The sequence below is a fragment of the Tetranychus urticae genome, chromosome 3 (genome assembly GCF_039701765.1).
Source record: "Tetranychus urticae isolate SD_2017Ah chromosome 3, NJAU_TeUrti_SD_1.0, whole genome shotgun sequence".
Classification (NCBI taxonomy): domain Eukaryota; kingdom Metazoa; phylum Arthropoda; class Arachnida; order Trombidiformes; family Tetranychidae; genus Tetranychus; species Tetranychus urticae.
This window is the reverse complement of record NC_142960.1, coordinates 6,409,593-6,422,836: the sequence shown is the minus strand read 5'-3', so window position 1 is coordinate 6,422,836 and position 13,244 is coordinate 6,409,593. Positions and strand designations below refer to the sequence as shown.

The 13,244-nt window shown below is 33.2% G+C and overlaps 1 long non-coding RNA gene across 1 annotated transcript; it reads left to right on the top strand.

The window, feature by feature from the left end:
- Window positions 1–344: 344 nt before the first annotated feature.
- Window positions 345–8,121, top strand: LOC107370803 (uncharacterized). The gene is made up of 2 exons (XR_016199861.1): window positions 345–5,216; window positions 5,656–8,121. It is a non-coding gene; the product is annotated as an uncharacterized LOC107370803 (long non-coding RNA).
- Window positions 8,122–13,244: the final 5,123 nt, after the last annotated feature.

Below are 13,244 nucleotides of genomic sequence, written 5' to 3'. Positions count from 1 at the left end.
TACAAATTCGGCTAATGGCTAGGCTTACTGGGCTTAGATTTATTTTCTCCCAAAACATTTAGGTTGACTTATTATCGAACCAAAATATGGAAAACTGTCAGAAATTTACTCTGCTATGGTAAATGCCAAGGTAAATATGATTTTCATCGATAGATAATCCATTCATGCTTTTTTAATTCACTTGAAATTCATTGGAATAGGAAATTTAGTTTAATCGTTTGGTTTCGACCATTATTTTCCCGAGCTGTTAAAGTATGATTTATTTATAATGAAAGATGATATTCAGAAAAAGTTTCCGTTTCAATGATGGACTTTTGTTTCAAATGCAAAACTCAAATGTCAGGTCCATCAATCAAAAGTGTCATGTTGTACTAATGAAGTGCACATTAGATTTAAAACTTCATTCAATGTTACATGTTGTAAATTTGTGCTTCTCTTTGTCAACATTATTACTTTCCAATCAAAGAGTAACCTTTAAATTTTCTTGCATTTCTTGGTATTGTACTCGTCTTTACCCTTTCATCATTAAATCATCTCCAAGTTAACCTTTTCAAGTTAGTTGCTAAAAGACTAGAACTCAAACAAACTCCTGTGCTTGTCTAGCCGGACAATGTGACCAATACCTGCTCTGATTCAATGACAAAAACCATTTGTTCCCTCTGATGTGCTGGGTCAGTACTTGTGACATGTTGAAGTGCAGCGAGTTAAATGTGACGAATTTCAAAGAAAGATGGAAATTCAGGAACTTTGAGTGCGGTTGGTGAAAACGAAGAATGTCTCTGTGACACATATCTTCATAACCGTTTCGATTACCTGAGGTATTTTCAAGATTGATGCACCCGTAGCTGTGACAATATAATACAATAATTCTTGCCACAGCTACGAATGCACCTTTTCGCGGAAGCGGAAAGCAATCACAATGCTGATGAAGTTCGGGATGAATTGATTATTCTCTCTTCTTGAAAACATACGAATTTCGCATTTAGATTTTACTCAAGGATATCTTTGGCAAGCAGCTAAACTGTTTGGTGAAAACCATCCTGACTACGAAATTATCATTATACGTCGAACTGAGATAGAAGAAACTTGCAAGTTTGTATTTTTGTGTATTTTTGAGTATATTGTGTAAATTGTGTACTTTTAGTACCAACCTTAAAAAACCAAAATCATTTGAGATAAAGATTTATCATATCTCGGTGATATGATAGTGAATACACTCGGGCTTCGCCCTCGTGCATCTAACCATCATATCACCTCACAATCGTTGTTTAAATATACTAACGCATCTAAATCAACTAATACATCCAAAGCTTTAACTCTTTGCTTACTTACAAGGGAACCCCACGAGATGCCTAAAACCGATTTGAATGAGCTAGGTGTCATTCGATAGAGAATGATGAGTTAGGAAACACCTTAAAGGGTTTTTTCTGTGTAGTTAATGGTTCCTAAGATATTTGAGGTCAAAAATTGGGCATTTTTATTAAAATCAATATTAAAAAGAGATTGAATGTGAGTTAAAGGTTAGCTCAGTGGTTAAAGGTGTTAGGTAAACCAATGAAGGTTTTGGGTTCGAATCTGGTTGAATTTTAAATTTTTTGAATTGCTTAATTGATTTATTAATTTTAATCATTTTTTAAGCAAAAATTCAAAATTCATTAATCATATTTTATGAATCAATCAAAATTCAAAAACATTGATAAATATTGAATTTTTGCTAAAAAATAATTAAAATAAATAAATCAATTAAGCAATTCAAAAAATTTAAAATTCAACCAGATTAGAACCCAAAACCTTCATTGGTTTACCTAACACCTTTAACCACTGAGCTAACCTTTAACTCACATTCAATCTCTTTTTAATATTGATTTTAATAAAAATGCCCAATTTTTGACCTCAAATATCTTAGGAACCATTAACTACACAGAAAAAACCCTTTAAGCGACATAAACGAAGAATCAACGAATTTTGCAGAGGTAATTCATGGATTTAGATGTTATGTTATTTTATGTTGGTAATCGTTTCGATTGCCTGAGTCCTTTAGGAGATTTATGCAGCCATGTACATTTAGGCAATGTATTACAGTAATTATTGCCGCTTTTATGACTGCACTGAATTATGCAGAAGCGAAAAACGATCATAAAGGCGAAAAATTGCTTACTCTCTCAAATGAGCATAAAGTCGAGATCGATGCTCGAGAGCTTCAATGTAGCTGATGATGCTGATAAAATGCTCATGTTAACTTCATTATGGTACAATTGTGAAAAGTAGGTGAAAGCAAAGAATGTTTCTGCATGATTCAGACAGCCGTATTAGTGGCTTAAAATTACTATAATAAGCATTTTCCAGTCATATGGATGCTAGAATCTTGTAAGTATTTCAGCGTTCTCATTTTAGGTCAAGAAGCACATCAACTTTATCCTGTTCTTATAGCTATGGTTATCATATACCGTCTGATTAATTCATTACAAACGATTCGATTCTGTAAGGTCGCTTCAAGATTGATACATCTGTAGCTGTGGCAATGTAATACAATAATTATTGCCACAGCTGAGACTGTACCATTTTTTAGAAGCGGAAAGCGATCACAGTGCTGATAAAAACCGTGATAATTCGTTACACTTGGATGGCTAAACGGGTAGCTTTTCTTACTAATTCTGGTCAAAGTGATTCTTTTGACATAAAAGAGAAAGATTTAAAAGTTAATTCTGCAAGGGATTACTCGTCAATCCGTTTGTTCACTAATGACAGCATTTAATATCGATAAGGAAATGATTAACAAAAAGCACAATAAAAATATCATTGGAAATATCAATAATGCATCTTTTGGCGGAATCCAGAGTCAGTCCTTACCTTATTCAGGACCCTCTACCTTCTCGTGCTATCTCTTGCTACTCTTTGGTTGAAATCTAAAAATAGCTAATCCCTTCTGGTGTTTGATTGAACAATCTTAGGCAACTTTCATCTCAAAACAATGATCGAGATCTCGCTCATCAATTCAACTGTTTTTACACATGTCTACTATTAATAGATAAAGCTTAAATAAATTATGTTTTTATTTTTGAAATTATCAATTTCTTTCAGAAAATCTGCTTAAATATGAATCAAGCTACTTATCAATAACTAATTATGATTAAAATATTGTGAATCTATGAAAGATTTATTAATTAGCAAGGAGGAGTTGCATAGGAAAATGTTAATTAAGATGCAACCACCAAAAAATGGATGTTATATCAATCGCCAACATAATCTCTTGTTGAATTATGGGAATATAAGTGAATGGATTTAGACAGCCATAAGAATGGCAATGTAATACAATAATTTGTGCCGCTTATATGATTGTACCAATTTTGTAGAAGCGGAAAGCGATCATAACTCTGATAAAGTATTAAAATGATGAATTAATTGTTCACTCGAATGGGAAGAACTCTCTAATTTTTGAAAAATAAATGCATTTGCATGATAAATACATGAATTCAGACAGATCTTTATAACCGATTCCATTGATCAAAATCTTTTCAAGATTGATGCAGCCATAGCTATGGCAATGTAATAATTATTGCGGCAGTTATGATTGCACCATTTCCGCAGAAGCCGGTAGCGATCGTGATGGTGAAAAATTGAACACTCACTCAAATGAGCATAAAGAGAGATCGATGCTCGGATGGATAGCTTCAAAGCACCTGGTGAAATCCTCATGTTAACTAGATCCTTATCTTAAAGACAAGATTCAAGCTAAGCACTTGAACACAAGAACGTGTCTGTGACTTTATAACCGTTTTAATTCATCAAAAATAATTAATCAATATTTGCTTTTTAATTTGCACAATTTATGAAAACAGTTTTTATTCAACATTAAATTCAAAAATTGAATGATTGTTACACTTTAATTTCATTAGAAGCATCTGGCGATAAAATTGTATAATTGAAGATTGAATGAGAAACCACGACCCAACTGTTTGGATCCTTTTCAGGGTAAATGACATAATTTGTTTTATGCACACTCAGAGGAAAAGAGATTCTATCCACAAAATTTATAATATTGAATATAAAATAATCGTCTTTTTCGATTTCAGGGAAAAGTAAAGCAGTTCCAGAATCCAGCTCAAGATAAATATTTAGAAGATCCTTGGTTGAATCAAAAAAATTAACTTTGAATACACTTTCCATTAAAATGCGCCGAATTTGCATCATGAAGGCGAGATCATATATCTTTTGAGGTCGGTCCTTTGGGTAATTGATTCCACTCATGTTATATTTTATGTCTAAAGCAATATGCTTTGAATTGATCCTTATTGGTCCATGAATCGTACTTGTTTGATTCTTGAATAAATACAGATAACAATTATCATTTTCGTCGATTTTTACTTTTCTTCTAGGCCACTCAGCATCTCCAACGAAACTATCATTTTTCCATTGAGCACTGTCTTGACGATTCATCCATTGTAAGTCAACACTGGTTTTGATATTCATATAATACTTAACATCAACTTTGGCCCAACCCAAATCATCACTTTGATGTGACGAGCGAATGAAAGCTAGAAGAACATAAATCAAGTAAATTTTCGAATCCATTGAACAATTATTTGATTGAAAAAAAACACGAACGTTTGAAACAAAACGATCAAAACGTTATACTTTTAGAGTTTATTGAACTCACAGTTTGAAGTGTACTAAAAGTAAATAAGGGCTTTTATGTAGTCAAGCTCAAAATAAGGTGCAGTCAGACAAAGAAAGGTCAAATCCTGTTCAAGAAACCGCTGAGATTAAAAACATTGTAACTTCTAACCATAATTTTATGGTTACTAAACTGAAAACGTCAATGTTTGAAGAAATGAAAAAACTAATTTCCTTTCTCACATAATGATGATTTTTCATGGTTTCAAATTTAGTCTAGTTATCTCGAACTTCTTTGAATTATTTAGAGGTAAAAATTTCACTTCAAGCATTAATTTTACACTGAATGATGCTCTGGTTACTTGATTATAAGAGAAGCGAAAGTAACCAATTCTAGTTACTTAAACCTGAAAAACTGTTACCGCTGATGTATCAGCTTAAGTTATACAAGTATCATTGAAGGTTAATTCAATAAAAATCAATGGATTTTAAAAGTTTTATTTGTTTTTTCTCGGTCTTTCAACTTGCTTCATGTATGTTAATAAAGGAAGAGAAACCTGGTCTTATTGAAAATAAATTTCGGTATGTTGAAATCGAATCAGGTAAGTTTATCCAATATCTTTATTTTTTCACTAACCTTGCCCCCTAGAACCGACTTTACTTCAACAAAATACATACTTTGTAACTTGATGAATATAATTCGGACAAATCTAGAATCGAAACAAAGATATCTTAAGTCAGAAATTACTGTTAAAATGAGGCAGCGGAATTTTGATTCCTTGATTATGCCCAAAATCCCTACAAGTTACAATCAAATGTTGTAGTTGATGATTAAAATGAATTTCGCTCTAAGGTTAAATTATCGTATAGACAAGAACAATGTCTTGAGGTCAATATCTTTTTATTTTAAAAGCTCAACAGAAAAAACTAATATTTATACGGAACTAATTCGAAACCCAGATCTGTGATATTAACTCGTAGATATGATACTTTCAAAGACAAAGAAACTCATAAAAATTTTGATAAAAAATTATTCTCTAGAGATTATCCTTTCGACTGTATCTGACTGTTTAAGCGATGAAAATTTAACATTTCGACTGAGGACACCACATTATATTGGTCAAAAACTTTGTGGAGAGGATGTGGTTATTCGCACATTTCCAACTGAAGTAAACCAGTTTCATGAAAACACCGAATATACCAAGAATGTGAGCTTGCAACTGGAAAGCTCTTGTGGTTCATCGAAATCATCATTTGACAAGACAGACGTCGTTATGTTGACATTGATAGAGAAGGACTTGGATAATGTTACATCGCACATAACTAGGTCAGCCGTGAAGCGGCGTAGTCTGAGCTCGCGTTTAGCTTCATCAATAAACACGAAAAGAGCATTTATAATTAAATAATTTTAAGATTCATAGGACTATGAACAAAAAACTTCGATTTCACCGTTTAGAGTTGGGACTTGATGAGTTTTTAGGGGTATATAAACTGAGTACCAAACTGGGTATATAGGTGCCATTGAAATTTTTTGGGTCGACAGTTTTCGAAAAAAATGAAGTCAAAGTTTAAAATTCGTTCGCCTTTTTTCAATAAGTAAACCAGATTTTTTCTGGTTTTTTTGCTGATTAACCAGAAAATGCACTTATCTACAATGATAAATTCTGTTTCTCTGCAACAGACACTTCGCTTTACAGTTAAATTGACCGCTTTCTGTGACTGTAAGAGCGTGAGATCTGAAACTCATTTTTACCGGTATCCCATAGCACTAATGGACTTACTTTTTATGCACCGAAAAAACTCACAAAGCCATAGCTCTTAGCTGTGAAATCGAAGTTTCTGTCAACAGTCCTTTACTCCAATTTCATGCATCATGTAATCAATTTTTACAGCACTTGTGTTTCAAATAATTTATAATTAATATTATAAATATCGTAAAACTTCACTAATAGATTAGACAAACCTCCTAAGGAATTTATATCTAGAAGCTATCATGTCAGATTTAGAGATATTATAATCAAGCCTCTTCTCAAAGGGATTCAAAAGCATAAGGCCATTATGTGTCTTCACACGACTGAGTGCTACATATGAAAGACCTAGACTTCTTTCTTGTTCTCCTATGTCAACTACGGCTTAATCTAAAGTTAAGCCCTGCGACTTATGAGAAGATACACTGTGATGCATAGATTAAGGATGAGCAACAACTAATGGGAATTGTGCCATGATTGTGCAATTTTGTGGATGTTTTCAGGTATTTCAGTGATGGAGAACACGATAGTAATAGTTTGGTTAAGTATCAAAGCTTACTTTTTGAATTTCGAAAAAACGTAAATTTTAGGAGATGACCAAAAAAGGTTACAGTTGAACTTAAAGATGAACTTTTTTAGATTTTTTCGGGTATATCAATTATGCAGAACACGATAGGTACACTGACGGAAGATAAAAAACAACGATAAAGGAACGTCGGAAAAAGGGTGTTTTTTAAGAAAATATCTAGACCGGAAGTTGGTAAGTGACAATGTATTTGTTATGAGCAGGATTACATGTGCTGCTATCTAAATACAAAACGGCAATGTATTCAGCATAACGGTTTGGTTTTTGTACTCAAATTGGTTGAAATGTGTTTTTCTTGAGTAGACCGGAAACGGAAGTGTTCATTGAAAAAATCTGCCCTTTCAGAAATTCAGCTTTTGTTCATGGACATTCTCAGTAAATTTGAAAATAATTGGGCAATAGCTTTGAGAGTTACTGGCGTGAAAGTGATTTTTTAAGGAAGCGTAGGAGGTATCTTATAGTCTTCGCTTCGCTCAGACTAATTAAATCTATTAGAGTTGATCCTCTTTCAGTTGATTTTTATCCTCGCAAACTGGCCATGAAACAGTTCGAGAGGTCGGCTCAATTTTGGCAAGGAGCTGCTGATCATCAATGCCTACATATATGTCAACGTCCTTCAATTCTATTCGACGGGCAACCTGCTTATCTTTCTCCTTATTTTAAAGAAAAATGTGCAACAATTTTTATGAATAATTGTACAATCCCTCCAAGAGAAGTCGACTATTCGCAAATGTTGGCAGAAATGGAAAAGTTCATCACAACTCTGAAATACCTGCTTCTATTTCGTCGTAAAGATTCACCGACATGTCAATTACTTCTCAAAGACTACTTGGTAGTTCTCGAACTGGACAACAAAACTGCTTCACTGTTCCCAAAATTGACTAAAAACCATCATTTTATCGCCACTTTTGTAGATGTTGAGAAAAAACGGACAATAACTCGACAAATCGACGAATGCAGGATTATTCTTTGATTAAAACTTAATGTTCGACTAAAACTACTTTGTTCAAATCTAATATTTTAATATGTATTCTTTTTGACGTTGATTTGAATTTTAATATGCTTTAATAGCTTTGAACAATTCAATGAAAAAAATTGCATCATTTATGAATAAATAACGAATGCGAAATCAACTCTGGTAAAGTTATCATTACTAAACACAAGTTTAGCCCCATCATGACTGACCGCAAATTTATTTTGACTGCGTTCGATAAATTAAATACACATTTAAAGAAGCAAATTCTGTTTAAAAAATTTTGTCTGGTGGACAATCATTGATGGAATTGATTTAATCTTTGTTGTTTGGTCTCTTTTAGTACAGTTTAGGCACCAGACTTTTAACCAAACTCTGCACTCGAAAAACAGTTTTGCATATATTCCTAATCCAACAATAAACCATCAAACTTAATAACCAAACACAATGCTACAAAATACGGATTCTGCATTTTCCCCCTACCCTGTTTAAGCGTGAATTTCTCAATAACCTTAATTCTGATTAACCTCTGACTATTTTTTAAGCGAATGTAATAAAATTTAATTTTTTGTTCCTATTTATGATTTTTTCTTCCTCAGAATTTAATTTAACCAAATTCGTTTTCTCTATTATCTCATTGCTATCTCGATAAAAAATCATGCAACCAGATTCAAGATTAGGATAATGCTCAATTTTCTAGAACCTTTTTAGTGTCAAAACTGTCAACGAAAAAGGTGCTTTAGCCGGAGAGGATATTGCTGCTTTAATCCAAGAAATAACTACAAATGAACTAGTAATCGAAGGAATTCAGTTTGTCTATGACGTTCGAGTTGAACCCATACAAATTCAGCTAATGGCTAGGCTTACTGGGCTTAGATTTATTTTCTCCCAAAACATTTAGGTTGACTTATTATCGAACCAAAATATGGAAAACTGTCAGAAATTTACTCTGCTATGGTGAATGCCAAGGTAAATATGATTTTCATCGATAGATAATCCATTCATGCTTTTTTAATTCACTTGATTCACTTAATTGGATTAGGAAATTTAGTTTAATCGTTTGGTTTCGACCATTATTTTCCCGAGCTGTTAAAGTATGATTTATTTATAATGAAAGATGATATTCAGAAAAAGTTTCCGTTTCAATGATGGACTTTTGTTTCAAATGCAAAACTCAAATGTCAGGTCCATCAATCAAAAGTGTCATGTTGTACTAATGAAGTGCACATTAGATTTAAAACTTCATTCAATGTTACATGTTGTAAATTTGTACTTCTCTTCGGCAACATCATTACTTTCCAATCAAAGAGTAACCTTTGAATTTTCTTGCATTCCTTTGTATTGTACTCGTTTTTATCCTTTGATCATTAATTCATCTCCAAGTTAGCCTTTTCAAGTTAGTTGCTAAAAGACAAGAACTCAAACAAACTCCTGTGCTTGTCTAGTTGGACAATGTGACCAATACCTGCTCTGATTCAATGACAAAAACCATTTGTTCCCTCTGATGTGCTGGGTCAGTACTTGGGACATGTTGAAGTGCATCGAGTTAAATGTGACGAATTTCAAAGAGAAATGGAAATTCAAAAACTTTGAGTGCGGTTGGTGAAAGAAAAGAATGTCTCTGTGACACATATCTTCATAACCGTTTCGATTACCTGAGGTATTTCAAGATTGATGCACCCCTAGCTGTGACAATGTAATACAATAATTCTTGCCACAGCTACGAATGCACCTCTTTCGCGGAAGCGGAAAGCAATCACAGTGCTGATGAAGTTCGGGATGAATTGATTACTCTCTCTTCTTGAAAACACACGAATTCCGCATTTAAATTTTACTCATGGATATCTCTGGCAAGCAGCTAAACTGTTTGGTGAAAACCATCCTGACCACGAAATTATCATTAGACGTCGAACTGAGATAGAAGAAACTTGCAAGTTTGTATTTTTGTGTATTTTTGAGTAAATTGTGTACTTTTAGTACCAACCTTAAAAAAACAAAATCATTTGAGATAAAGATTTATCAACAATTTTTTTCAAAAATCATCTGATTTGTTTAAAACTGTCATTTGGTTTGCACTAAATGGACTATTAAAGGGCTTTCTCATCAACAGAAAATAGTTAATTTTCTAAGTTGAAGTTGGTTATTTGATCATATGTTTGATCAAAACCAGCCTTAACTCTTGCCATCTAACTAAGTGAAAAAACACGCGCGTTTAGTGAATGAAAAATCTTGGCTAATATTAACACCGTTTTGGTATTTTTCTGTCAAAATTTCTCCGCACTCAAAGGGTCTGTTATAATTTAATTATTGCCCTGACTAGTGGAAGGTAAGCAAATGCTAGAGTTGACGACCTCAAAGTTATTTAAATAAAAGTGATTTTTGATTATGTCTGGAATTAATTTTTTTATCTTAGAGATGGCGCTCTAAAATTAGGCAGAAAATTGTTTTAAATTGAAATTGACTTAACTCATAAGTACTTAAATGTTCTTGAATGTTCAACTATTGAAAAACTTTGATGAGAAAGCCCTTAAGAATATTTTTAAGCGTAATGAGAACTAGAACTGGGCACATTTTTGCACATTCTGCATAATTTCATTTTATATTTTCTTATCTTTCTCTGGAAATCAGTTAATTTATTTAACCTTAAAACGATTGATTAGGAAAAGTCATTATTAGCAATTTTGCACAAGTCAAGCCGTTCTACTCATCTTTTAACTCTTAGGTTACTTTATTATCTAATCTTCCTCATCCTAATCAACTAATAAATCCAAAGATCAACTCTTTGCTTACTTTTTACTTCTCTTTTGCAACATCATTACTTTTCAATGAAAGAGTAACATTTAGATTCCCTTGCAACTTCCATTTCCTTTTATTTTTTTGTTTTATTCCATTTCTTGGTATTACACTCGTCTTCATCTTTTCATTTAATCATCACCAAATTAGTTGCTGAAAGACTAGAAATCAAACTCCTGTACTTGTGCCATTTGATCGACAATGAAATGAAGTTTTTTTCTGGTTCAATGACGAAGAACCATTTGTTACCTCTGATTCACCTGGCCAATATTTAAAGCAGTGCTACGAGGTAAATGTGAAGAATTTCAAAGAGAAATGGAAAGCCAGAATTTCGAGCTCACCAAAGCAAGCAGAAGAAGCTGGGAATGATTGAAACACTTGATGTAAGTTATTCAAAAAAAAACCTGCCGGTGCACAAGAGATTTAACCAAGATGCTGATGAAAATCGTTTTCTTCAATCATGGAAAATATACGAATTTCGCAAGGGAAATTCATGGATTTAATCAGATCTGTTTAATCGTTTCGATTGCCTGACGACTGATTGTGAGTCTTTTTCGAAATTTAGGCAACCATAAGAATGACAATGTAATACAGTAATTATTGCCGCTCTTATGATTGCACGAATTTCGCAGAAGCGGCAAGCAATCATAATTCTTGAAGTACGTAAAAAATCATTACTATTATATAACTAATTTGACGAATGAAAAGAGCTTCCTAATTGTGGAAACGTAAATGTATTTTGCATGAGAATTGTATGAACTTGTATGTCAGACTGATCTTTTACGCACACCTTAATAACCGATTCTATTGTCCAAGGTCTTTTCAAGATTGAGACACCCATAACTATGACAATGTAATACAATAGTTGTTGCCGCAGTTATGAATGTCCCATTTTTGCAGAAGCAGAAAGCGGTCAAAAAGAAGTGGTATCAGGGTGCAAGAACGAAGAACTTCGAGTGCAAGAAGTTACATAGTAATTAGTTAAACTGGTTGGTGAAAACAAAACTGACCACGAAGCTAATATTTGACTAAGCTTGGAAACATTTGAAATGCTTTACGTCTATTTGCCTGGGAAAACTTGCGGTTTACTAGAGATTTGAATATTTAACAGAGATGCTAATAAAGCTATTTCTTGGATTCTTAAGCGAAACGCCATCATAGTGCTGATAATGTTCATGATAAATTGTTTACAGAGCCAATTGAGAAGAACGCTTTTCTTGAATTATGGGAATATGGGCGAATCTTGTATGAAAAATGAATGAATTTAGACAGATCTGTATAACCGTTTCGATTGTCCAAGGTCTTTTCAAGATTGACACAGCCGTAACTGTGACAATGAAATACAATAATTATTGCCACAGTTACGACTGTACCATTTTTGCAGAAGCGGAAAGCTCCATGATGATGATGAATGATGATGCTCGATTGATTTGATTACTCTCTAAATCATGCAAAATAAGCGGATTTTGCAAGGGCAATGAATGGATTTGCAGCTACTTTACCGCGACACTGATACTATGTATCTTGATAGTGATCGTGGAGCTTACTATGATAAAAACGACGTCTATGGTCAAGAGGTACATCGATTGTGTGAACTTCATCCTGATTATAAATGCGCGATTCATGGATTATGACAGGTTTGTATAACCGTTTCGATTGTCTGAGGTCTTTTCAAGATTTAGACGGCCATATGAATGACAATGTAATACAATAATTATTGCCGCTCTTATGATTGTACAAATTTTTCAGAAGGGGAAAGCGATCATAATTCTGATAAAGTTCGTGATGAATTAATTATTCTTTCGAATGGGAAAAACTTTCTTATTGTTGAAAAATAAATGCATTTGCATGGGAAATGCATGAATTCAAGCAGATCTTTAACTTATCTTTATAACCGATTCCATTGATCAAAATCTTTTCAAGATTGATGCAACCATAGCTATGGCAATGTAATACAATAATTATTGTCGCAGTTATGATTGCACCATTTTTGTAGAAGCCGAAAGCGATCATGATGGTAAAAATTGATTACTCACTCAAATAAGCATAAAAGAGAGATCAATGCTCGGATGAATTGCTTCAATGCATCTGGTGAAATCCTCATGTTAACTAGATCCGGATCATAAAGACAAGATTCAAGCTTACCACTCTGAAATTGTATCTAATTGAGCAGCGGTGATTCGTGGATTTAGACAAATCTGTGTAATCGTTTCTATCGTCTGAGTCCTTATTATTAACCAACAAAATCAAGCTGAAATTGATGCACGAGCTACAACTTTCCAGATTAAAATTTGTGAATAACTTATTGAACATGATTTATTTTGCCTCTTGTGTTATGACAAAATTGTATTTAAATTGTAATTGGGAAAAGCTGAGAGCTAAAGTTGGTCAAGCTTATCAAGTATTCCAATAGAAGAGCTGCAGATTTAAATCTAAAAAACTTATGGGATCAGATTAACCTTGAAATCATTGATTAAGGAAAAGTCATAATTAGTAACTTTGCACAAGTCAAGCAGTTCCACTCGTCTTT